This window comes from Solanum lycopersicum, chromosome 10, assembly GCF_036512215.1.
Source record: "Solanum lycopersicum chromosome 10, SLM_r2.1".
Classification (NCBI taxonomy): Eukaryota; Viridiplantae; Streptophyta; class Magnoliopsida; order Solanales; family Solanaceae; genus Solanum; species Solanum lycopersicum.
In genome coordinates, this window is record NC_090809.1 from 8,723,635 (window position 1) to 8,750,749 (window position 27,115).

Here is a 27,115-nt window from a genome sequence, read left to right on the forward strand (position 1 = left end):
TTCTGGAATTGAAGTAATATTTTTGAAATTGAAGCAATAACTTCATATCTTAATAAAAAATATTATTAGGAAAAAATTATATTTAGTATAACAATAATAATAATAAATTTAATAATAATAACAATCATAATAATAATAATAATATATTTATTTGAAAAAGGATATTTTTTCATTAGCAACAAAGACGGGCATTTTTTACCAAATTATTAACTAGGGGAATTTTAATTAAATTTTGCACAATTTAATGAAATTTTTTATCCTATAAAAGACGAAAATTTATAATTTAAAATATTTATAACATAAAAAATTTAATTGACTCTAGAAATTATAGCACTATTGCATAGGACATAGGAAGTTCGTATATTATTTGAAAAAAAATTAAAAGTATTATAAATCATAATAATTAACAATTTAATTTTTTTTAAAACATATAAAAAATGTAAATGATTGTTAAAATTTTATCAGTGCCACATAAATAAACTGAGACATAATGAGTAATATACATTATTTGAATTTTAAGTTGTAGTTATAGGGGCATTTAGTTTAATTTCATATATGACATTTTTATCCTTTATCGTATTATAAATCACAATAATTGATAATTTAAATGTTCAAAATATAAAATAAATTTGGCTGACCCTCAAAATTATATCAATATCACATGAAATATAGAATGAAACATATATTATTTGAAATGACGTTAAAATGTGCCACATAAATTGGAATGTAGAAAGTAAAATTATTTGAAAATTAAGTAAGAGGTATTATAAATTGCACAAAATATAAATATTTTGGTCGACTCTCGAAATTCTATTAGTATCAAATAAATTAGGACAAAAAAATATATATATATTTAAAATAATGCAATACTATAAATCACAATAATTAATAATTTAACAGTTTTAAAAAAACTTTAATTGACTCTTATAATTCTATTTATATTATATAAAATTGAAATAAAATAAATAACATAAATTATTTTTATAAAAAATTTAAGTCATAATATAGTTAACAATTTAAAATATTGAAATCTAAGCTCTAAAATTCATTCTATCACATAAGCTAGAAAGGGTTCATGTATCACTATTATATACATAATTTTACTAAATATAGTTAACAATTTCAAATATTGAAATCTAAGCTCTAAAATTCATTCTATCACATAAGCTAGAAAGGGCTCATGTATCACTATTATATACATAATTTTACTATTGATTATTATATTTATATTATATTATAAGTGATAGAAGAGGTGGCGAATTGAAATGGGTAATAAGAATGGCGGCGAGACATGTGCTAAGCGATAGAGAAATGGAGAGAATACGGCGACAATGGAGTTATCGTCAGCTCCAAAACCTTATTCTTTTTTCCCCCCAAAATAAAATTAAAATAGGGGGTTTGATGAGTAAGCTGACAAAATTGATTCTCAAATCAGCCATAGCCATAGGAGAGAAGTACGGCGATAAAGAAGTTGCCGGAATCGTTTTGCTCATAGAGACTTAATAGGTACGCAGTTTTATTTGTTTGGCTAATTTCTAACATATGTGCTGGGTTGATTTCATTTGTTTTCTTTTCCTTGCCTAATTTATGAATCTTTAGTGTTTTTACATGTGGTGGAGTACGTGGTAGATTGCTTTCTCATAGTCAGATGGATTCTTATCTCTCTTTTATTCATAACATTTTAATTTAATAGGGCACAAATTTTAAGAAATTTGGTGAACTTGTTATTTTAAATCACAAATTTTAAGAAATTTTGTGAACTTGTTATTTTAAATTGAAGGTTAAATTAGAAAGTTATGACTGAAACCTTGCTATATACAAAATGAAATGGCTATAACATGACATATCAAGTATACCCCTAGCGTACATTAGGACGAATAAATGGAATCAAGATTTGAGCAAGGATAATGGGAGGAGATCGAAAACACTATCATGATGGGGTTGCATTATAGAAAGACTTTTATGCCCTTTTAATTTGTCTCGGTGATTAATAAATTAACACAATATATTGTGAATGACATGATATTGATTGATGAGACATGCGACAAAGTTAACGATAAATTGGAGGTTTGGAGATATACCCTTGAGTCTAAAGGATTATTGTTGAGAAGGGTTAACACAAAGTACTTAGAGTGCAAATTCAATGACATAACTCATGAAGGAGATGTCGAAGTGTAGATTGATACAAAATTCATCCCAAGAGAGGAAGTTTTCATTTACTTGGGTCAATAATTCAAGAAAATGGGGAGATTGACGATGATGTTATGTATCATATTTGAATGGGTGGATCAAAATAAAACTTGAATTTGATGTTTTGTGTAATAACAATGTACCACAAAGATTTAATGGTATATTTTGTAGAGTGGTTGTTAAACCAACTCTCTTGTATCGGATTAAGTGTGGGTCAATCAAGAACTTGCATGGTTAGAAGATAAAAGCAGTGAAAATGAGGATAGTTAGATAATATTTGGAGAAATATGATTACCCTTTGGGGTGCCCAATGATTTGGGTTAGGGACTTTTATGTTAGAGGTCTCAAGTTCAAAGTCCGGCCAGAGAAAGCAAGGGGTTTGCCTTCTGGGAAGTGCTCGAAGCCTAGTGCGGGCTACCTCTCCTATGTGGTTTACGAGCTATTGCATAGGAGCGGGGGTTTTACCCTGTGCCTACCCAAAGGGTAGCAGCTACGGGTTTCCCTTGTTATAAAAAAATTGATTAGGATTGAAAATATTCGTGACTTGGTGACAGTGGTTGTGGTCTCCATAATTGACAAAATGAGGAAGAAATGTTGAGATGGTTCATACATGTGAGAAGAGTTGCATAATGTTCAAATGAGAAGGTGTGAGGGGTTGACTCTAGTTGATTTGAGGAGAGGTAGAGGTAGGCTGAAGAAGTATTACAAAGAGATAACTAGACAAGACATGACACACCTGTACATTAACAAAGATATGAGCCTAGATAGGAGGATATATAAGTCAGAGATTAGGATAGAAGAATATTAGGGACTCGAGATTTTCTAGTTTACATTATCAATATAATTATTATTACTTGTTACTTTTTTAGGTTATCATTTTATTTATTGTTGCTATTATTTCCTTTTTCATTAATTTTAGCATGACTTCTTTACTATTGTATTTCCTTTTCATGCCTCTTTTGATATGACTTACTTTAGTCGAGGGTTTATCGAAAAAAATTTTTCTACCTTTACAAGGTAGGGTAAGGTTGTGTATACACACTACTCTCCTTAGACCTTACATTTTTTTATTATCGAGAAATCTGCATGTGACCCGCCCTTTGGATTAAGCACAACCTTCTAAACTTGGTGGATAATGGGTCATCCCCTCTGCCCTTCTCTACTTAAATATTGAGACTTTACTTATGGAATTACATTGGGTATATTATTACTTTTTTTGTACACTTGAACTTCAGGGGGTTGTGGGGATTTGTGAAATGTCCTCCCTCCCCTCCGCCTTTCATATTTTATCAGCTTACGGTCATTGTAGGTTGCGAACCTGGTTAAAGGAGGAGAATTACTAGTAGTGTAGCCTCCACCATAATATTAACCAATTTTGATGCGAAATCTTCATATCAAAGATATCGTTAGGACGTGCTCACCAAGGCACACATTACATTCACCCAAGTGATGAAAAATAAATATAGGGTTCCATCATATTGTTTCCTAGTTGTAAGAGACTAAGGCAAAAGTTCCCATAACGAATGAATGTTCCTAGTTGTGAGAGACTAAGGCAAGGGTACATACTCGGATGCAACGCGGCATACTCGACCTCTCAGAGGTCTTATACAAGCTCTTAGACATCTTTCATTGCATATACATGAAAAGTAGTGCGGAATTAAAACTTTTCATCACAATAGTCAAACTCTTTTATAGAAATATAAGAAATAACTAAGTCTCATCGTAAGCTATCTTAGACACATAAAATATCATAGGGTCACAACTCTTACATCTATTTGAAAAGAAACTATAGTGAATAGTCTATTAAAAAGTCTTTTAGAAAAAGAAACTAAACATAGTCCATGTCCTCGAACATATTAGGACATACCAATCTTGAGAGAATGCTGCTTTCCAAGCTTCAACTTTTAAGAGAATCTCACTTGCCACCTACACTTGGACATATATGAAATTCGCACATTGAATGCACTAAGTATAGTGAGCATGCAAGAAAACCATGCCAAAAGGGGCATTTACTTAAGGATATGCTTTCATGCTATTTTGATAGAAACCTTCATTAATAGACATAATGCAAGTCAACAATCACATATAAGAAATATTCATATTCAACAAGTAAACCTTTCCATCACTTTAGATTCTCCACCTAGAGTTAATCTAAGACTCACTTGAGTAAGACATGAAGAAACCGTCCATACACCCTCTTCAAGCACACCTAAGTGATCCTCAAAGCTACCTTAGTAAAAACTTTTCTATTCAAATTTCCTCTACTAAGTGAACATTATTCCTTAGAACCATTTAAGATACAAGTAATCAATTAGGAGACTTCACATAATGGTCTTGGAGGACCTAGGGAACTCAGCCTACTCGTGCCATGTGTAGATAGCGTCCTATTCCACTATCCACACGTTGTAGAACCTATCTAATGACTAGAGTGTACATCCCATATGATGAGAATAATATTAACCGACATAGACCACACTAGCTAGGTATGGACTCCGGTGTCATAAAGACCCCACATTGTGGAAGGTGTTCTACTGGCCAAGGTTAGAACTAGGACACATCTCATGTAGGTACATGTTTAAGGAATATTAAGGGCTTCCTTTGTACTCTAGTCTCATCTAAAGTAGAGCTACTACCACAAGCATATCCATTCGGTGCTCTGCCTTGTTTCTCATAAAGCAAATCATTCCCTAGGTGTATTAGAGAAGGTAACATCACTAAGTTCATAATACTTTTTCTTCCAGGGATGGGTCCACTAGGGCTGCCAACCAAGGGTTTATTAGGATAACTCTTATGAATTTCTTAAAGATGGTCGCATGCCGTTCTAGCCAACATATCTCTAAGTCCATCATTCCACTCAAAAAGGAGGCACCATATAGGTCCATCCCTTCAATGCTTCTTGTTAACCTTCTTTTTCATATTCAAGTTTCACATTCTTAACCTTCTTTTCATATTCAAGATTTTACATTCTTGACCTTTTTTTCTTATTCAAGGTTCTACATTCACTTAGGGTTCTAGACTCACCAAGAAGGAGCCCCATGCTTAGGTTTACTGGTTCAAGATATACTCTAGAATACTTTATTTAGTCATTCAAGGAAGGGCACCTACTCTAGGTCTATCGATCCCAGACTTTCATTCTTACACTTATTCAGTACAATACAAGTACCAAGTAGGGACAACTAGTCTACCAATACAAGATACAACATCGTTCTATAAAGGCTGTCCCTAGTCTTTCATCATCACATATCAACAACTAGAGAAGAAAAATATTTAATCATATCATTATAGCACCCATACAAGATCATATAGACATCACATGAGTGCCTTCACTTTATACCTTCAGATAAACTATATCATGATCATACCATAATTCACATAATTATGTCGACAAAGCCATGTTCATAATGATTATAACAATTAAACGCTGCCACTATAAGTGGACCATACCAATCAATAACAATTCAAAATCAATTCTATGCTAAACAAAGAAATTAGGTCAACTTACCACTTTCCAATAGCCACAATTACCATTCCTTAGCCTTTTAAATAAAATCACATAACAATAGATCTTTACAATAACAATATACATAAGACTAGGCGAACAATTCATCCATATCAATGATCCATCAATACTCAATATAGATATCAACATTATAAGGCAAGCTATGAACAAATATAACATTGATCAATACATAATTCAAGACCAATACAATCTACACATGAATTTAATATAATTAAACCATGATCAATTCACCCACTTTAGAGTCAAAATTAGGAATTCAAAAAATACATGGGTTCATGGAGTTTTGATCATAAAACCATCGATTAGCATTGAGTACTTCATAAATCATCAATTAAAACCTTTTAATGCAAGAACCCATGCTTAGATTTCGAAATAGGGTTTAAGGGTTTTTGAGATATTTTGAAAAGCCTTTTAAATTGACTCCTTGAATGAGAGAAGAATCAAGGATGAATAACCATACCTTATTGAGAGTCTTTCCACTAAATTAGGTTGAAAACTTGGAGAATTTGGTCCTGGAACTTGAAGGTTCACCAATGGAGGATTTGACTATAGGAAACTTTTGAGGTTTTGATTTGGGGTTTTTGAAATAATGAGTTAAAGGGAGGTTTTAAGACTTAAAATATATATATATATATATATATATATATATATATATATTCATGATATAAACCTATTTAAAACTAACCTCACTTAATAAAAACTAAAATAGAAATTATTTGGAATTAACAAATTAAGGCAACCCGTCCAGGGATCATGCCCAACTTGACAGCTCGAGGACTTCACGGCCCAATTGACGGCTATTGGTATTTGGGGCAATACCCAACTTGGCATTGCCAAGCCCCCATATGGATAAGGCATTTCCACGACCATGTTCACGGGTCGTGAAGTGGCTCGTGGAAGTTGGGGTAGTGGCTTGGCCAAAGTGCCTTGCCTCACGTGCTACCAAGGCAACTTCACGACCACCTTCACGATCCGTGGTCAAGACCACTGACCATGAAGTGGCTCGTGAAGCCCTGAAGCAGTGTTGAGAGAAGGTTAAAAGCCTTGGCTTTTTGCTAAGGCCCTTCCTTCCTTGGCTTGGCACAATCCCAAGCATCCATGCCCATCACTAATACACATTTTACCTAAAGTCTAGCATGTGTCTTGACGTTGACTCGCTTAATCTCATTTAACAGGACTCTCAACCATCACACACCATAAACACATAACCACACTAGACTAGGTCACGAACGTCATGGTTGTCCTTTGACGTTCAACCTCTAAACTCTTCAAATCAGACATTGAAAGTCAAAACTCATCATTTAAACAAGTTACTAACTCAAGACACACAAGTGAAGCTCTAAATCACTCTAGTTCATATTTGAGGGTTGTAACAATTTCCCCCACTTGGAAACATTCGTCCTCGAATGAAACTTAAAACACTTCCAAGAGGTACGGACTCGAGACTAGTAGCTCACAACCATACCACATCAATACAACAATACAATTAGCTAGGAGGAACATCAACTCCACTTAACAAGAGACTCAAATCGCAACAAGAAGGTAAGAGCCACACATACAACTTATTATGCATTAACACTCTACATTTCTCATTTCACATAGGAGGAACTTCCTTCTCCACCTGTTTTCATTCTCATCACATTATTTCTAAGCATGTTATGCCTGTTTCTCATGAAACACATTTATGCAATATTTTCAAGAACTTCACTGTTAAGCATGCTTGTAAGCCATTCATGCAAACATTTAGGCAATTCACTATAAATACATATCAACTGAGAGACAACATCATGTAAGCTCGTTTACTATACAAACATAAACTCATGGAAACATTCGAATATAGTAAGGAAACATGAAACTCATTTTTTTCACATAAGAATCCCAATTCATGCACATGCTACTAGAAAGTTCAATATCTCAAGCTTGAATAAAATAGAAGAGAAGAGACAAAATCCATCAACCCAACTATTCACTATACTCTCCTCCACTTATAAAGAATCCATCAACTCTATAACAAAAGGGAAAACTATAACTTACCCGTACCTTCATCCGGATTTACTTCCTTGTTAGCTTGGAGGCAATAGAAACGACCATAATTTGGAGGAATAGAAACCGTACCTTCACTAAGAGATTTCTTGGTCTCTCTTCCCTAAGCCCCTAAGGTAGGACAAATCTCACCTTATGATCATCCTTTCCACAACCATAACACCTTCCAGTATCGGCTAGACACTTCCCAAAGTGCTTATTTCCACAAGTAGAGCAAGTAGGTTTAACATTTTGAGAATCACCACTCCTCTCATGGTTAACCTTAGGAGCATTAGGGATATCTTGATTTGGAGCTCTCTTCTTAAACCTAGGTTGGTTTTTCCTATCGGTTCTTTTTCTCTTTTAAAAGATCTACCCCTCCTTTCAAGTTTAAACTCCTCAATGGATTTAGCATACACCATGAGACTAGATAGATTCATGTAAATATGGAGCATGGTAGTCGACACTCTTCTTTCACTAGGTCGGCAACACCGGTCACAATCCTATTCATCTCATCCCTAGGGTTAAGACACCAAAGATGGAGAACACTTGGACAATAGGGTAAATTTCAAGGAATACTCCTCCATACTCATATTACCTTACCTAAGGTTTATAAACTCCTCAACTTTAATCTCCCTCATTTCACGAGGAAAATACTTTCTTAAGAAGGCTTCCTTAAGCTGTTCCCATTCTATAGGACTCGATTCAACCAGCCTATTATCTTTCCATTGTGTGTACCACACTTGAGAAACCTCCCTCAATTCAAATCCATCTTCTCCTTAGAAGCCACCCTCATAGCACTCAAAACCTTATAAACACCATCTAGAAACTTTTGGGGATCATCTCCCACCCTAGATCCAAGAAATGTAGGAGGATTCATCCCCACAAAGTCTCTTAACCAAGAGGTCATGGTACTCTCAAGAGCATTCATCCTAGGCCCTATATCTCGATTTATTTGAGCCGTCATGGCTCGGACTAGGGTAAGAAGAGCTCATCTAACTTCCTCATTAGTCATGTCCGGGGGAACCACCAGAACCTTATTCCCTTGATTAGCTATAGAGATTTGTTCAACTTGAAACCTCGGGGAACTTGTTCACCCTGGGGAGGAACTCCCTCATTGCGTCCTTCTTGTATCCATATCCTATAAGCACAAGAGAAAAGATTAGGAAAAGACACTTATAACCTCAACTCTATGGCACGAATGAAAAAAGTGGAACTTCTATTGTCCTATAGCCTTTCGCTCATAGATATGTCACGACTCACCACCGATGAAAAAGACTCTACTAGACGTGGTTTTTATTAGACTTTGAATACTAAAGATTAATTAATAACCTTATGCTCTGATACCAAGTTTGTCACGACCGAGGAGCACCCCCAGACGCGACGTGGCATACTCGACCTCAAAGGTCTTATACAAGCCTTAGACAGTTTTCATCCCATATATATGAAAAGTAGTGCATAATTAAAACTTTTCATCACAATAGTCAAACTCTTTTATAGAAATATAAGAAAGAACTAAGTCTCATTGTAAGTCATCTTAGGCAAATATAATATCATAGGGTCACAACCCTTATATCTATTTGAAAAGAAACTATAGTTTATTATAAAGTCCTTTAAAAAAGGAAACTAAACATCGTTCATGTCCTCTAACATATGAGGACATACCAATCTCGAGAGAATAATGCTTCCCAAGCTTCAACTTCTAAGAAAATCCTCACTTTCCACCTACACTTGTAGACATAGAGAAACATATGAAATTCGCACATTGAATGCACTAAGTATTGAGAGCATGCAAGAAAATCATGCAAAAAGAGGCATTTACTTTGAGATATGCTTTCATGTTATTTTGATAGAAACCTTCATGAATAGACATAATGCAAGTCAACAATCACATATAAGACATTCATATTTAACAAGTAAACCTTTCCATCACTTCAGATTCTCCACCTATAGTTACTCTAAGACTCATTTGAGTAAGACATGAAGAGACCGTCCATACACCCTTTTCAAGCACACCTAAGTGATCCTCAAAGCTACCCTAGGTAAGAACCTTTCTATTCAACTTTCGTCTACTAAGTGAACATTATTCCTTAGAACCATTTAAGATACAAGTAATCAATTATGGGAATTCACATAATGGTCTTGGAGGACTTGCGGAACTCACTCTAACATCTTCAAAACCTACTCGTGCCATGTGTAGATAGCGTCCCATTCCACTGCCGACATGTTGTAGAACCTATCCAATGACTAGAGTATACATCCCATGAGAATAGACATCAACCGACATAGACCATTGTAGCTAGGTATGGAATTCGGTGTCATAAAGACCCCACACCGTGGAAGGTGTTCTACTTGCCAAGGGTAGAACTAAATTACATCCCATGTTGGCACATGGTTAAGGGATATCAAGGGCTTCTTTTTACTCTAGTATCATTTAAAGTAGAGCTACTACCACAAGTATATGCACTCAGTGCTTTTCCTTGTTTCTCATAAAGTAAATCATTCCCTGGATGTATTAGAGAACGTATTATCACTAAGTCCTACGAACTCATAATACTTTTTATCCAAGGATGGGTGCACTAGGGCTGTCAACCAAGGTCAATTAGGATAGGTCTTATGACTTTCTTAAAGATGGTCGCATGTCATTCCTTCTAACCTATCTCCAAGTCCATCATTCCACTCAAGACGGAGGCACCATATAGGGCCATTCCTTCAAGGCTTCTTATTAACGTTATTTTCATATTCAAGGTTTCACATTCTTAACCTTCTTTTCATATTCAAGGTTTTACATTCTTGACCTTTTTTCTTACTTAAGGTTCCACATTCACTTAGGGTTCTAGACTCATCAAAAGGGGTACCATGGTTAGGTCTACCGGTTGAAGACATACTCTAAAATATCTCATTTAGTCATTCAAGGAAGGGAACCTACTCTAGGTCTATCGATCCTAGACTTTCATTCTTACACTTATTCAATACAATACAAGTACCAAGTAGGGACAACTAGTCTACCAATACAAGATACAACATCGTCCTATAAAGGTTGTCCCTAGTCCTTCATCATCATATATCAAAAACTAGAGAAGAAGAATATTCAATCATATCATTATAGAACCCATACAAGATCATATAGACATCACATGAGTACCTTCACTTTATACCTTCACATATACTATATCATGATCATACCATAATTCACATAATAATGCCGACAAGGCCATGTTCATAACAACTATAATAATTAAACACCACCACCATGAGTGAATCATATCAATCAATAACAATTCAATATCAATTCTATGCTAAACAAAGGAATTAGGTCAACTCACCACATTCCAATAGCCACAATCACCATTCCTTAACCTTTCCAACAAATTCATATGACAATTGATCTTTACAATAGCAATATACATAAGACTAGGCGAACAAGTCATCCATATCAATGATACATCAATACTCAATATAGATATCAACATTATAAGGCAAGCTATGAACAATTCTAATATTAATCAATACATAATTCAATATCTCAATACAGTCTACATATGAATTCAATATAATTATGATATGATCCATTTACCCACTTTAGAGCCACAATTAGGAATTCAAGGAATACATGGGTTCATGGAGTTTGATCATAAAACCATCAAATAACATTGAATACTCTATAAATCATCCATTAAAACCTTTTAATGCAAGAACCCATGCTTAGATTTCGAAATAGGGTTTAAGGGTTTTTAGATCTTTTGAAAAGCCTTTAAAATTGGCTCCTTGAATGAGAAAAGATCAAGGATGAATTCACCATAAATTTTTGAGAATCTATCCATGAAATTGGGTTGAAAACTTGGTCCTCTTCCTTGGAGCTCGAATGTTCATAAATGGAGGATTCGACTAGAGGGAACTTTTGAGGTTTTGATTTGGGGGTTTTGAAATAATGAGTTAAAAGAAGGTTTTAAGACTTAAAATTATATAATATTAATGATATAAACCTTTTAAAACTAACCCAACTTAATAAAAACTAAAATAGATTTTTTTTGGAATCACCAAATTGGGGCAGCCCGTCTAGGGACCACGACCAACTTGACGGCTCGTGAAGGACTTCATGGCCTTGTTGGCGGTTCGTGGTCCTTGGGGCAGCAGCCAACTTGGCCTTGCCAATCCCCTACATGGATAAGGCATTTCCACCACCATGTTCACGGGTTGTGGTCAAGATCACTTGTCGTGATGTGGCTTGTGGAAGTTGGGGCAGTGGCTTGGACAAAGTACCTTGCCTTACATGCCACCGAGGTAACTTCACGACCACTTTCACAATACGTGGTCAATACCACTGACCGTAAAGTGGATCGTGGATTCCTGAGGCAGTGTTGAGCCAAGGTTGGAAGCCTTGGCCGTTTGCTAAGGCCCTTCCTTCCTTGGCTTGGCATATGTCCAAGCATTCATGCCCATCACTTAAAACACATTTTCAACTAGATTCTAGCGCTTAAACAACTTTTGGAAGTCAAACTGATCATTTTAACAAGTTACTAACTCAAGACACACAAGTGAACCTCTAGATCACCCTAGTTCATTTTTTAGGATTGTAACACTAGGCAGGAGGTAATAATCTAGCCCGCACACCAGGATCATATATTACTAAAAGCATGAACAAAAAAGTTGAAAGTTGAATTACGGTTTTACCTCTTTTATAAACTAAATTGTTATAAAATATTTAAATATTTTATTGTATAAATTTAAGTAAATGTTATTGACTTTTAGACTTCCTAAGATTAATTCCTAAATATATATCTAATTTATTAATATTTATCATGTATAACCTATATATATATACATACATATATATATATATATATATATATGTATACATGTATATATATGTATATGTATACATGTATATATATAATAATTATAATTTTTTTTAAAAAAATCTTTACATAAATTTTTTACTTTTCCCTTAACCCCTCTCATGAATAATATAATTGATGTGGATAAAGTATTATCCTTTATGATAAATAACGAAATATAATAATTTAAAGGGTGCAAATCTACAAAATGGAGACACACATTGATAATGTCCTCTTGATTATTATTAAGAATGATTCTAGCTTCACAAATTTATATTTTATTGATGCTTAATTACATGATAAGAATTTTAGTTGTTCTTTCTACATGGTTTGCTAACTTTATTTTTTTTCATATTCTTCATTTATTTATTATTATTTTCTAATTACTTATTCAACTTTTATACTCTTGATATTCATAACTCTCATCTTTTTATATTCATAACCTCCAAATATTTAAAATAAAACTTTAAGATATCTTTTGATATTTCTTCTATTCTATTTATATAAATTCAACTTCTTTATCTCATGACACCCCTACCAAGATTATTAGGCTATTATTTTTATTCTATAGTAAAAGTAGATGATGAAGACTCTTGAATTTTGATAGGATATGAAAGGAGTCGATAAGAACTCAGAGAGTTATGTAGTAATTTTGTACTTATTTTTTAATCTATATATACATCAGTCTTATAAGAATAATGTCTATATTGTATTTTTTTCTTAAATCTGCTTCTTTTGTCTTTTTTTTCTCTCTCTATTAGACTTCTTAATTTAGTTTTCTATGAATGTTTTATTGCCGTAGTCTTTATTCTTATTTTGTAATTGTGAGATTTTATTATTCATTACAATTTACGTATATATATCCATGAAATTTTAGTCATTCTAACGTATCTATAAAAATTCACATGAAACACACATGTGAAACACGTGCTTAGAAACTAGTAATTATAAAAGAAGAGAAATGGGATCTTCCTTTTTATGATATATTGTAATAGATTGTGACAACACAATTGTTCATTTTAGGAGTACAAGTAGTAGTACTAGATGTTTCTACTACTACCCAAAGGTCAGAGTAGGTTGAGAAGGTACGTAGACAAATGTTTGCAATGTGTCTTAGCCAAGAGACAATCCTCCTATTGGTGCTCAATGACATGCTAGATCTATATTAGTTGATCTTCCTATCATTCCAAAGGCATTGCCAACACCAACTCAAGCCTAGGAGGGTTTCATCTCTACACCTATGTAACAAGATGCTTCCATTCATATTATAGTATTGTTGGAGACAATTGTAGAGATTTTGGAGCTTGACTTTGTGCAATTTTTAGAAGAAATTACTAATTGTGTTAGGGTAAGACTGCTTAACTTTTATTTGAATACATTACATGATTTTACATGAGATTTAAGGCTCTAATCTGTGAATTTAAAGTGTAAAATTGTGAATTTTTGCCATATATTTTGATGATTTGGGAGTCGATTGATGTCGGATTGAGAAAATATTATTACATGTGGAACCCTTAGGACATGGGTAACTTGATTTTAAAATTAGTTTGGGATCTTGACCTTTAAGATACTTTAGTTAAATTTGACCTAGACTATGTATTAAATTAGGAGAATCAATTTTTTTCGCTTTGTAAATGTTAATGCTTATTCTTTAGGAAATATTTGAGTTGTTTTGACACGTTCGGACATGGTAAAGTGGTCAAGAAGTGTTAAAAGCTCTCTTTCAATGAGTTAAGTTAAGACTTTAACCTCAATAAGAGAACTTTCTCAATGTATGTGTTATACATGACTTAACGTGAGGGACAATGGATACATGTGATGAACTTATATAAGATTTTGAGTACAAAGCGAGGAATGTTAAGAGTATAGCTTTATATCATATATTTGTGTTTTGATGCATTGAGCATATGATATTCATGCCTTGTGATGAATTCAGATTTGTTATATTCAAGAAAAGCATGTTTTATCTCAAAATCTATTGAAATCTTAATTTGTTAAGTGTTATTACTATGGAGCTAAGACATAAGTATTTTATACTGTGAGTCCAATATTTGGACATCGTGAGGACAATTTGAGTTCAATCAGTACAAAGATGTGGGGGTGTTTAGCCGAATTTTGAAAGCGTCATGTGAGGCCTATTTAGTCAATAAGATCATAAATATAATCATGTGTTTATGTGATATGGCGTCGTCCTTCATGAGTCACAAGCTTGGAACCTCAATTGCAATAGGCACGCTGATTGTGAAAAGAGTTGTCCAGCTAAGTTGAAGAGTGAATTCATGTAATAAATGTTAGTTTATAAAGTAACTTTAATCACTATCTTGTTGGGAGCCGTCAATGAGATTTACAAGGTACATGTCGAATTTTATATTCATTCTTCACTTGTTGCACTCTTGTGTAGGTATTAATTGCAGTTTCAACATGGTATGTGAATGAGATCCAACTTTTATAGCGAGTCTCTTGTCTTTTATATAGTGGCCATGGTGTTTATTATCTATATGTTATTTCATTCTTAGTGGAACTTTGTACTAGTGGAGACAATTCTACTATCCGTATAGTTTTGCTTATTATTGTGAGAAATATAGGAGAAATAAATAATTATTGAAATTGTGTATCTACATTATTACATTGAAACTCTATATAGACACAGCATTGAACTCTTATTCCAATTAGGATTTCTATTCCTATTTCTATTCTTATTCCTATTAAGTACGATTATATGTGTATTCTTATTCTAACACTCTCCCTCAAGCTGGTGCATACCTAGCTTGTTACCGACGTAATTAATACAAGGACCGGTGAAGGACTTGGTGAAGATATTTGCAAGCTGATCATTTGACTTCACAAATTTTGTAACAATGTCTCCTAGGAGTATCTTTTCTTTGACAAAGTGACGGTCAATTTCAATGTGTGTAGTCCTTTCATGAAACACTGAATTTGATGTGATATGAAGAATTGCTTGATTATCACACGAAAGTTCTATATGAACGATTTTTCTAAATTTTAGCTCTCCCAACAACGGTTGATCCAAACTAGCTCACAAGTTGATGTAGACATTGCTTGATATTCTGATTTTGCACTAGATCGAGCGACCACACTCAATTTCTTACTCTTCAACGACACCAAATTACATCTAACAGGAACATAATATTCTAATGTCGAACGTCTATCAGAGGCTGATACTTCCCAATCAGCGTATATATATCTAGTGATATGCTCATCGCCTTAATCCTCGAAAAGTAGTCCTTTACCATGAGCTGACTTTATATATTGCAGAACACGAACAACTACTTCCCAATGACTATGGAGAAGTCATAAACTCACTTACAACACTCACTGGAAAAGAGATGTTAGGTCTAGTCATTGTAAAATACTTCAAGTTTCCAACCAACCCTCTATACCTTTCACGATTACTAAGTGGTTTCCTCTGTCCTGAAAGAAGATTAACATTTGGATCCATAAGAGTGTCAATTAGTCTACATATCATTCATGTCTCCTCAAGAATGTCTAAGACATACTTGTGTTGAGAAATAACAATATGTGATCTAGAGTGAGCAACCTCAATACCTAGAAAATACTTCAGTTTGCCAAAGTCTTTAGTCTGGAAATGCTTAAAGAGATATTGCTTCAAATTAGTGATATCATCTTGATCATCCCTAGAAATAACAATATCATCAGCATAAACAACTAAATAAATACTCTGATTTGGTGTAGAATGCTGATAAAATACAAATCATCAACTTCACTACGTGTCATGCCAAACTCTTTTACTATGCTAAAATTCCAAACCATGTTCGAGGAGACTTTTTTAGACCATAGAGTGATTGATGCAATTGACATACAAGGCTACTAAACACCCATTGAGCAACAAAACCAGGTGGTTGCTACATATAAACTTCTTTCATAAGATCACCATGTAGAAAATCATTTCTAATGTCCAACAGATAAGAGGCCAATGATGAACTACATCCGTAGATCGAAAAAGCCGTAAATATGCTATTTTAGCTACGAGAGTGAAAGTATCACTATAATCGAGTCTAAATATCTGAGTTTACGCTTTGGCAACAAGGCGAGCCTTAAGCCACTCAACCTGACCGTCTGGACCAATTCTGAATGCATAAACTCAATGACATCCAACACTAGATTTACCTGCTGGAAGAGAGACAAGTTCTCAAGTACCACTCATATGTAAAGTAGGCATCTCATTAATCCTAGCCTGCCTCCATCCAGAATGAGAAAGTTTTTCACCTGTAGTCTTAGGAATAGAAATAGAGGACCAAGATGATACAATGTCATAATGGGGTGAAGAGATACGATGATAACTCAAAAAAGTATAATGTGGGCTAGAATTTCTAGGGGATTGTATACCTTTTTGAAGTGCAATCGGTTGATGAGAGGAGGCAAGTCTGCAGTAGGATCTGGGTTCGGTGTATGACATGAATAATCTAGGACTATTGTTGGGCATGGACAACGATAATAAGTCAGAAGTGGTGGCACTACCACGGAAGATGTAGAAGTAATTTTCTCAAAAATTGGTACATGCAAGACATAAGGTATGGGTACGAGCTCAGAGATTAGAAGATGTATAATAAGGTAAAGACTCAAAGAATGTGACATCAACGGACATAAGGTATCGACAAGATTAGATGAATAACAACGATACCTTATTTCAACTCGAGAGTAACCAAGAAAGACACATTTGAGAGCATGAGGTGCTAATTTATCTTTACCCGAGGCTAAGTTATGAACAAAACATCTGCTCCCAAATACACAAAAAGGGAAGAGTATAGATGTTAGTGAGGAAACAATATCTAATGTGGGACTTGATTCTGAATAGAAGACGAGGGATTCTATTAATCAAATAGCAAAATGAAAGGAGCCAAGAACTGCATCGCCCCAAAAAAGCAGCGAAACATGGGATTCAATGAGAGTGTGAATTGTCTCAGTGAGATGCCTATTCTTCCTTTCTGTCACACCATTCTTTGAGGGATGTATGGACAAGATGTTTGGTGAGTAATTCCTTGGTTAGTCATAAATTATTGAAATTGGGAGGATAAGTATTCGTAGGCATTATCACTACAAAAAATAGGAATAGTAACACCAAAGTTATTTAGTATTTCAACAAAGAAACTTGTGAATATAAAAATAACTCAAAACGATGTTTCATTAAGAAAACTCAAGTGCATCTTGAATAATCCTCAATGAAACTAACAAAATAACGAGAACCTAAGGGTGAATCGACTCTACTACGATCCCAAATATCATAATGAACTAGATTTTTTTTATTTCAACAAAGAAACTTTTGAATATAAAAATAACTCAGAACGATGTTTCATTAAGAAAACTCAACTGCATCTCGAATAATCATCAATTAAACTAACAAAATAACGAGAACCTATGGGTGAATTGACTTTACTAGGATCCCAAATGTCACAATGAACAAGTGAAAACATAGACTCTGACCAACTCTCTTGACATGACTCACAATCTAATATGGATAAAGAGAAAAGACATAAAGTCAACACCGAAGTTGTCTCGAATTTTCAAAAAGACACCTTAACTTTGCAATTGTTCTAATACCCACTAAACAAATAATTATATCATTTTTCGTCCACCTGACATAGAGAGTGGTGTGCACTCTCTCAAAGAGAGTGAAAAACCTATAATAAATAATATAATTTTATTTTTTGTAAAAACTTTATTATAAAATATATTTTCTTATTTTTCTTGTTATTTAATTTTTTTTCCTTTTTATTTTTTCTTTAGCTTTCTTCTTTCTTCTTTCTTCTTCAAACCATTCTCATCTCCACCCATTAAAGCCTTTTACTTTCAATGTCATCACTCTTACCACAACTTCACCGTCCTTTTTTATTACTATTAATTCTACTCTCTTTAATTTTAATATTTTTTCTAAATATTTTCTTAAATTTCAAACAATTTGATAAATCCATTAGATTTCAAGATGATTAGGAAGTATCATATAGTTTTTTTATCCAATTGTAATTAAGTTCCTTTAATTTTTGGGAATTAATTGATTCTTTTAAAATTATCATTTCTAATTTTGAATTTATAATTTATATGAAAATGAGTACTTTATGATATCTTTTAAATTTTTCTTAGAAAAATAATTAATTTTGCTATCAATAATTCAATAAAGTTTTAAAAAAAATAATATGAATTTTATAAAGAATTTGACCAGAAGAAGAAAAAGAAGATTAAAAAAAAGGGAGTAGGGCTCAATTTGACATGGGGTGTAGGAGGTGAAGAAAAAAAATAATGGAGGAATGATTCACTTGAAAGTGGGAGGTGGGAGATGAAGTGAAATTTAAGATAAATCAAAAAGTCAAAAAGTAAGAGAGAGAGATAAAGTTTTAACAAAAAAGATAAAGGAAAAAACTTAAGATAAAAAAAATGCATTTTAAATTAAATTAACATGTGTCATATAATGATTGGTGTGTGAACACACTTGCTTCTTAAAACTTGGGGTTGATCGAAAAATGGTATAGTAATATATGTTCGAAATTGTTTAGTAGGGATATTAGGACAGTTGCAAAGTTAAAGTGTCTTTTTGCAAATCCAAGACAATATCAGTAGTGACTTTATGTCTTTTCTCATGGATAAACTAGACAAACTAGGCACCATCTTTTGTAGGTTGGATAAACTTGGATGTCCTAAATGTTTGTGAATTAGGGTTAGAATATATGTAACGGAGCATGATGTGAAAGAATTTGAAGAGGTAAGATAGTATTGTTCCTGTGATTCATGTGTTGTGCCGATCATTTGTCCCGTACTATGGTCTTGCATGAGAAAAAATCATCAAAAAAAGTTTTGACACAATGTAGGACATATGTCAAATGACTAGCAGATGCTAGATTAAAAGGAGAACCGGGAACTTAAAGAACATAGTCTAGAGGGACAGAAGAGAGGGTTTGGTTTTTCCAACCCCCTTTGGTTTTATTTGGCTCTCATTGGCCAGAGCAATAGTAGAAATAGATTGTGATTAAACAATATTAGAAAAGGTGATTTGTTACCAGAAATATGATCAAAAGTGGCCGAGTCCATGAGCCATGATCTAAGAGTACTAGATTGTGAAACACAAGTATAAGATTAATCCGTAACATGAACATTAGGCTGAGTAACCGAGGCTACTTGTGGAGATGTTTGCTTACTTGATCGATACTGAAGGAACTCATCATATTCTACTTGAGCAATATGAGCATTATTGGGTGGTTGATCAGACAAAGCAACAAATGCTACTTGTGGAGATATTTGCTTGCTTGCTTAATTTCGAAGGGACTCATTATATTCCTTTGTAGCAGTAGGAAGCTTATGACAATAACTATACTTGGATCGAGATGTTTCGAAATGACCTATTCCTCATCAATTCTGCATAGGCTGATATGTTCGTTTGTCTATGGTTTGAGATGCTAAAATAAAGAAGTTAATGATGGATGATGAAACTATTTGGTTACTAGCAGGCGCGGCTTGAATAAGTAGAGGAGAGATTAATTCATCAATTATAGAATAGCAGGACTTGCTAAAATCTGATTATGCACTGAATCATGGTCGGAGGAAGTCCAACAAGCGTCAGAACTAGAAACTATGTTTGTCAATGCTCTTGTTGTTTGTTTACATTCGTAGTGACTGTCATCAATATATCTGGCACGAGCCTTTTCCCAAAATGAATAACATGTATGTGATGGGTAAATAAGGACATTAACTTAGAATCGATAGATTGACATACGAACTACATAATTGAGCATCAACTTTCTCCTATTGTGCTTTGGCTTTATCATTAGCCTCAATAGCCTTTGCCTTTTCATCTACCACACAAGCATTGTTGGTTAAGTGATCTTGGATGTCTTGACCCTTGCACCACAATTGTCGAAAAAGCCAAGCTAAATAGTTTGAGCTTTCTGTTAATGGTTCTGATCATAGCACTCAAACATCCTATATTCTTAGAGCCAAAAAATAGTGATCCCAAACGACATAGTGTGAAATTAGAATATTCTCACAAAATTATAATAATAAGAAAAAGAATATTAGGGCCAGAATTCGACTGCTAGAATGGATGGAACTGCTGAAAATAGATCGTCTTGGTAAAAAAAGGGATCTGATCACCAAAACCTGATAGGAATCAGGAAAAAATTATATGGTCAGCCTTGAAATTAAGAGGCCACCCCACAGGAAAAAGAAAATTCCTTAAAAAATGGTTGGAAGACGACGCATGCTTGGTGCATAAATATGACTCGCTCGCCAAAAGTTCACTTCTAGTGGCACATGAAGGCACGTGTGAGACAATTTTTTTGCGAATCTGACTGGGGTTTGCTCATTGGAGGATTTCAAACCTAGTGGTTGTTTTGGTTTTTGAAAAATACTGACATAATTTTATCTTCTCAGACAGTAGTTAGGTTACCGAAAAATTGCATAGTGACGGCTGAATTAATTTTATAATAATTGCTCTGATACCATGCGAGAAATATATTATGAAAATATATATCTACATTATTATATTTATACTTAGTTATTTTCTTCCATGGCTATAGTCGGGTTCTATTACGGCTAGAAAGTTCATTGGGTTATATATGAAGTAATAATACATCATCGAAATTTATCTAAGAAAATTGTCTTTAAAGGCGAGCCCAACAACCGATGCCTTAACTTGTCCGAGTGAAACCACTACTGTGAAATGAGACATATACGAGATAAAATGGGTACGCAGATTCATAAAATAAGCCTTTCAAGAAAATTTTCATTCATAAAGCATATTAGTCATTAAAAGAAATAATTTCCATTAATGAAGTTGGATTTGCAAAGTATGATGATGCTAAGGTCAAAACTGAATACAGAACATAAATCTAGGCATTAACTCTAATCTGTCTATGAAATCTCTAATATAATTTGAGTATCAATGTTTACTAGTACAGGTCCCCAACATGCCCATAAGTAGAAAGTTGAAAGTAATACTTGTGGCCTAAGAGAAATGTAGGACTCACCAATAGTCGAGAGATGAAAATTCATACAGGATAGCTTGATCATGATGCATATCTACACGTGAAGTATATATAAAGTAGTACTCGTATGTAACATAACATGGAATGAATCATAATAGGGACTTAAAATAGAAAGGCAACCAAAGAACATGACATAGAGTGTAATCAAAGGACTTAAATCATGGAGTTGACCTTATTGTTTTCATCTTTCGTCATTATTAAATTCATTATAGGAATTTCTTAGCATAACCATGGAGTTTAATATCTTCCCGATCAGCTAAGTCTTCCATTACCTTGTCGGGGTATAGTACATACATTACATGTTTGCTATCAAGGATCCATAAAAATGCCACATCAGGGTATCATATGTATTTGCGTGACGCGATAGAATGCTCCAAAACATATGTTGGCATATGTAGTTTCGGGCACTTGTTATATATAGTCATGCCTTCCTGCATTAACACTGCTACTCCTCGTTCATTAAATGAAATAGTCTATCTCAAAAACTCATGAATCATAATTATCTTGAAAGCTCATAAATAATGGTATGTGTTGTGCATCATATTGCAAAATTCACAAGTTTCATAATCTTGGTCCAGAAATCGAAGTCATGTTAATCATGTCATAATATCATAAAGTTCATATTTTGATGAACAATTATGGTTTATACGATGTAATAATTTGATAGAAATATCATGGGGTTCATGGGTTTCGATCATGAAGAGAATTTAGAATGATCATAATGAGTTCATGAAATTCGTAATGAGTTAACATGAGCAAGAAAGTAAGCTTTCATAACTTGGCCTACTCATTCATTAAGGAGAACTTATAGAAAGGAAGAATATTGTGTGGGGAGAACAATGATGTTCCCGCACATAGAAGATAACCTTACATTTCTTAATATGTCTTGAACCATGGATAAAATTCCAAACTTGGTGAAGAACGTCCAATAATTCTACATTTGAGCCTATAAGAAGGGTTTATTTAAAAGACCTTATGATCTTAAAGTGGAATCGTGTTACGAAATTCATATATACAGGTGTTAGAAACACTACAAAATACATATGGTGTGGGAGAACTTATCTTGTTGTGGGGAGTGTTGAGTGGAGAAGAGAGTCATTGTAGGACTCTAAATATATGGAACATCGCAGAATCAAGAGATAAGTCGACATTGAACAAGAAAGTTGCTGAAAAATTGATCGAAACTCACGCACTAGCAAGTGGTACTGACATGTTCGTTACAACCCTAGATCTAGTCACGCATGAGGGATCTGCGATAGATGAACTTGGTTGGACTTTGGTCGTCAAAGGTTGTTGGACCTTGTGGTGGTGTTGGATTTTTCACAACACGAACAGTAATAGAGGTAGCTACGACTAGTCACCAGAATTTGCACAATGACAGTTAATTTTGTTGGAACGATGCACAATGATACTTTTGAAAAAAAAAGGACCAGGAAGAGGCTCACGCGCTTGGTGGATGGTGTATATCTCGCTGGAGAAATATGTTTCCAACGGTGGTGGGGGTATGTGGAATGTTTTTTGCTGGTTGAATTTGTGGGTTTTAGTCATGAGAGGTTGGGGAACCCGAGGTGGTGGTGGTTTCCACACAACACTGATGAATACACTATGCTCTATCTATATACACTACATTATACTCCTTAGTCAAGTTGGATTCTTTGTCCTGTGACCCTCTGTCAAATGATGTGAACATGTACTCCATGCAACTGAACTATGTCATGGATGTAGATACTTGTTAAATGCTCCAATGTGCGAGTAGGCTGTATCGAAAAGAAAAATTCAAAGTTTGTGAGACTGGCTACAAATACCCAAACAGACTAATGCTTCCTCAAAGCATATCACAAGCCTACCACAAAGTTTATAGTGATCCTATCCAATTTACACTCAGGATTAACCAGGTTTTGCCCTATCCCCCTAGGTTTCAGATTTTCATACTTTACTTGCTGACGAATCAAGCAACAAGTTACATGGTCAGATATGCTTGTTTTCATCCTTCTTCACCAGAAATGCCTCTTCAAGTCTTGAAACATCTTTGTAACCCCTAGATAGATTGATTCGCGGGAACTATGAGCTTTCCCACAATAGTCCATATCAAATCCCTATATTGGGCACACAAAATCTACCATCAAATCTCATTAACCCATCAGGTTAGAGAATTACCTTATTAACCTCTCCGCAGTCCACTTTCTACTTGAGCTTAAACAAATGGGGATCCTCAAAAGATAAGCTTTGATCCATTCATATCATGCACACAAGCGTACCCCTAACAGTGAAGCATCAAGTTTAACCCCTTGGTTAGTCCAGAGCAAAAAATCAATAGCCAAGGGTTGAACAGAAGCTTATGGGAAGCCAAACTACTCGTGGACTTCCTACTTTAGGTATCTTCCACCACGTTTGCTTTCCCTGGATGGTACGAGATAGTCATGTCAAAATCCTTAGGTGACTCAAGCCAGCTTCCTTACCTCAAGTTTTGATCTTTCTACTTGAAGATAGGTAGTTTTTTCTCGTGATTCTTAAGTTGTCTACAGGCTATGTAATCACCCTACCTCCGTGCATCAAAACCCTCCAAAGCCTATACGAGAGACATCACAATACATTGTATAACAACCTCCCTCCCTATTAGGCAAAGTCAACGTTGGTGCTGTAGTCAAAGATGTAACTATAGCTACTGAAATGAATTCATTTGTAATTTGAAATGTATTTATCATGAGAAGTGTTTTTCCTGAAGTTTACTGTATAGCATGATATGATATAAAGTCAAACAAACTTTATTGTTTTGAAAATGTTGATATGTGGTTACTTTGTAACTAAAGAAAAGCAGTTGGAGATCAGAGTTTGACAAATCTTGTAGTTAATGATGAGTTCGTTTGAGCTAGTGCACCTAGCTTTTGTCTCTTTATTACAATTATGTTCATTGTTAGAGGAAAGTCTTAAATCAGTATACCGTTATTGATAATTCTCCGAGTGGGGATCACTGTCATGATTAAACTCTCACAGAGGGGTCCATACAACTTATATTGGTTCTCTCTCATGGTAGGGAACCAATCATTTAGATTGTAACACCGCATCTTGTAGAGTTTGTAATCGTGAATTTGACGATGGGTCTACGATGATGTTCAGTTATTTGTTGCAGTGTTTGTATGATGGTTTATCACTATTGCAATAAAGCATTACCACTATGTTTTATGAATACTATCTACTTGCATGTTTCCCTACTATCCCCTTTATAGAGTAGCTATTGGGAAGCGTTATCAATTCACTAAGCTAGCTAACTCACTTTTATGTTATTATTGTTTGACAGAGACAACTATTGACATAGATGAGAACCCCCAGCTAGAGCTTTCGAAGTTGATAGTATTGGTGAATCTCACATTGGTTCAAGGGGTTCTTTATCATTTATTGCGTCTCAACTCATAATATTGCTCCATTCATTAGTTTCATGTGTACTTTGTTCATCATGCGTTAAAATTTCTTATTGATAGACCTTGGTCTATTGTCTGACAAGTAGGAAGTTAGTACGATGAAGAATGGATTAATCGAATGAGAATACACAGATGGAGGAATATGGACATACATTTCATGTCAAAATAGATTGACCTTTTTCTATTTTTCTCCTTTCAAACAAATAAAAATTATTGAAGTTCTCTTCAATGCATGATATTGAGAATGCGCATTGGTGATGACCTTTTTTTTTGTAGTGCTTCTTGTGTTATATGATTCTAGCTGAGACAGGTAAATTTGGATAGCCCTAGAAACAGGGGAAACTCTGTCCAATTTTTTTTTACGATGTTTTACCCGTTAGCAAAGCTTTTGTGATAAAACAACTGATGATGTTGTGGATGCAGGGTGTTTCTAGTGGACTACTCTTCCATCATCTGTTACAAATTCCATAATGCTTTATTTATCCAACTAATTTTGGTTGTTCTGGTAAAAAAGGATTATACTTGTGGTGTGATGCCATGCAACATTATTTCTTATAAAGGTCCTGCCTGCATTTTGTAAATGAAGCAGCCCAAAACCGTTGGTTGTTTTAAAAAAATGAGAATTTTGTTATGTCATTTTTTCAAGAAAAATTGCGAGGCAATATGTAATGAAAGAGGCATTTACCTCAATGCAATGCACTATTACTGCCTGAATGTTTTTGCTTGCCCTATTCTTCCCTGAATAAGACACCTCTTCTCTGTTTTCTTTGAAAAATGGTGGAATATTTGGCTTAATCACTCTACTAGTCTTTGGTCATTATTAGTACAAAAAACTGTAATGATAATCTAGTCTTGCCCCAGGCTATTCATTGTACAACGCATACATCACTTTTATACTCTCTTTTGATTTTTTGGATTTCATTAATCAAATATCTCAAACTTAAATATCATTCTTAGCAGAAAATATCCTTTGAGTATTTAAAAGTGAACAATTTTCATTTTTCTATTTGAACTTATCAGAAAAACTAACACATTCTACAAAATCAAGTTAACCTTCATAATATTATTCTTAGATACGCTAAAATACTATCGTAAACTTTTTCGGTAGTTGAGTTTAGCATTATGCAAAATCTTCTAAATTGATAATTTTTTATTTACTTATTTTTCATTTAATTTGTATTAAAAATATTAGTAGCTGAAATATATTTCTTCTCAATTGAATATGCTAGAAGCGATATTTGTTGGAGACATCCTCTTAATAATGTAGAATGAAACTCAAATACGAGACGTAATCAATATATATTTTGATGACTTCTACATCAGATTTTCCCAAAGATTTATTGATCTATATACATTTCGTTTATGAAAAAAAATAAAGATAATTAAGTTTCAACTTCTTTCCACTATCAAATGAGAAAAAGAGCTAATAATGTATTCTCACACCTTTCTTATTTTTTGTTTCAGTAAGCAATAATGTCTAACATTTTAAATATATATTTATTTAGGAACTTCTTATAGCATATGACGAAATCATACAAGAATTTTTTTTTACAGTCACATGAACTGCTAGAAGGATGAAAATTGTTTACTTTTAAATATTTGAAGGATGCTTTCGGTTAAAAATGAAACTTTAAGAATATAATTTAAGTTTGAGATATAGTTTAAGAATATTTTTGGCAAAATTTTTTACTTAATTATCTGAATCTATCTACTAAAATTATGTGTTCTTATTAAAAGAGAACTTTATTTTGTTATTTTGAATTAAAACTTTATTTTGTTATTTTGAATTGTTAGAGTGATCAAACTCTAGCCCAATTAATTGTTCATGTATTTTAGATGTAAAATGGCATTTTGTCTCTTGTGTACCATTTAACTATTTCATTGGTTTAACTTTGTATTACTTTTGTAATCTTACAGGAGTACTTGGTATTTAGATTATTTTAATGCTATGTACAAGTATCTTGCCCCAATTCTGTCCTTATGGTTTGAAATTTCAAACTTTAGATTGCAAGTACACGTATAAGAAAAACCATTCAATCACTCAAATTTCAAGTTCACTGAATTCCTTCGATAAAAAAATAATTACTCCTTCTGTTCAAAAAAAAAATTAAC

At 33.8% G+C, this 27,115-nt stretch overlaps 1 long non-coding RNA gene across 1 annotated transcript; it reads left to right on the forward strand.

The window, feature by feature from the left end:
• Nucleotides 1-1,181: 1,181 nt before the first annotated feature.
• Nucleotides 1,182-25,717, forward strand: LOC138339010 (uncharacterized). Its single transcript, XR_011211978.1, has 2 exons — nt 1,182-1,506; nt 24,883-25,717. It is a non-coding gene; the product is annotated as an uncharacterized lncRNA (long non-coding RNA).
• Nucleotides 25,718-27,115: the final 1,398 nt, after the last annotated feature.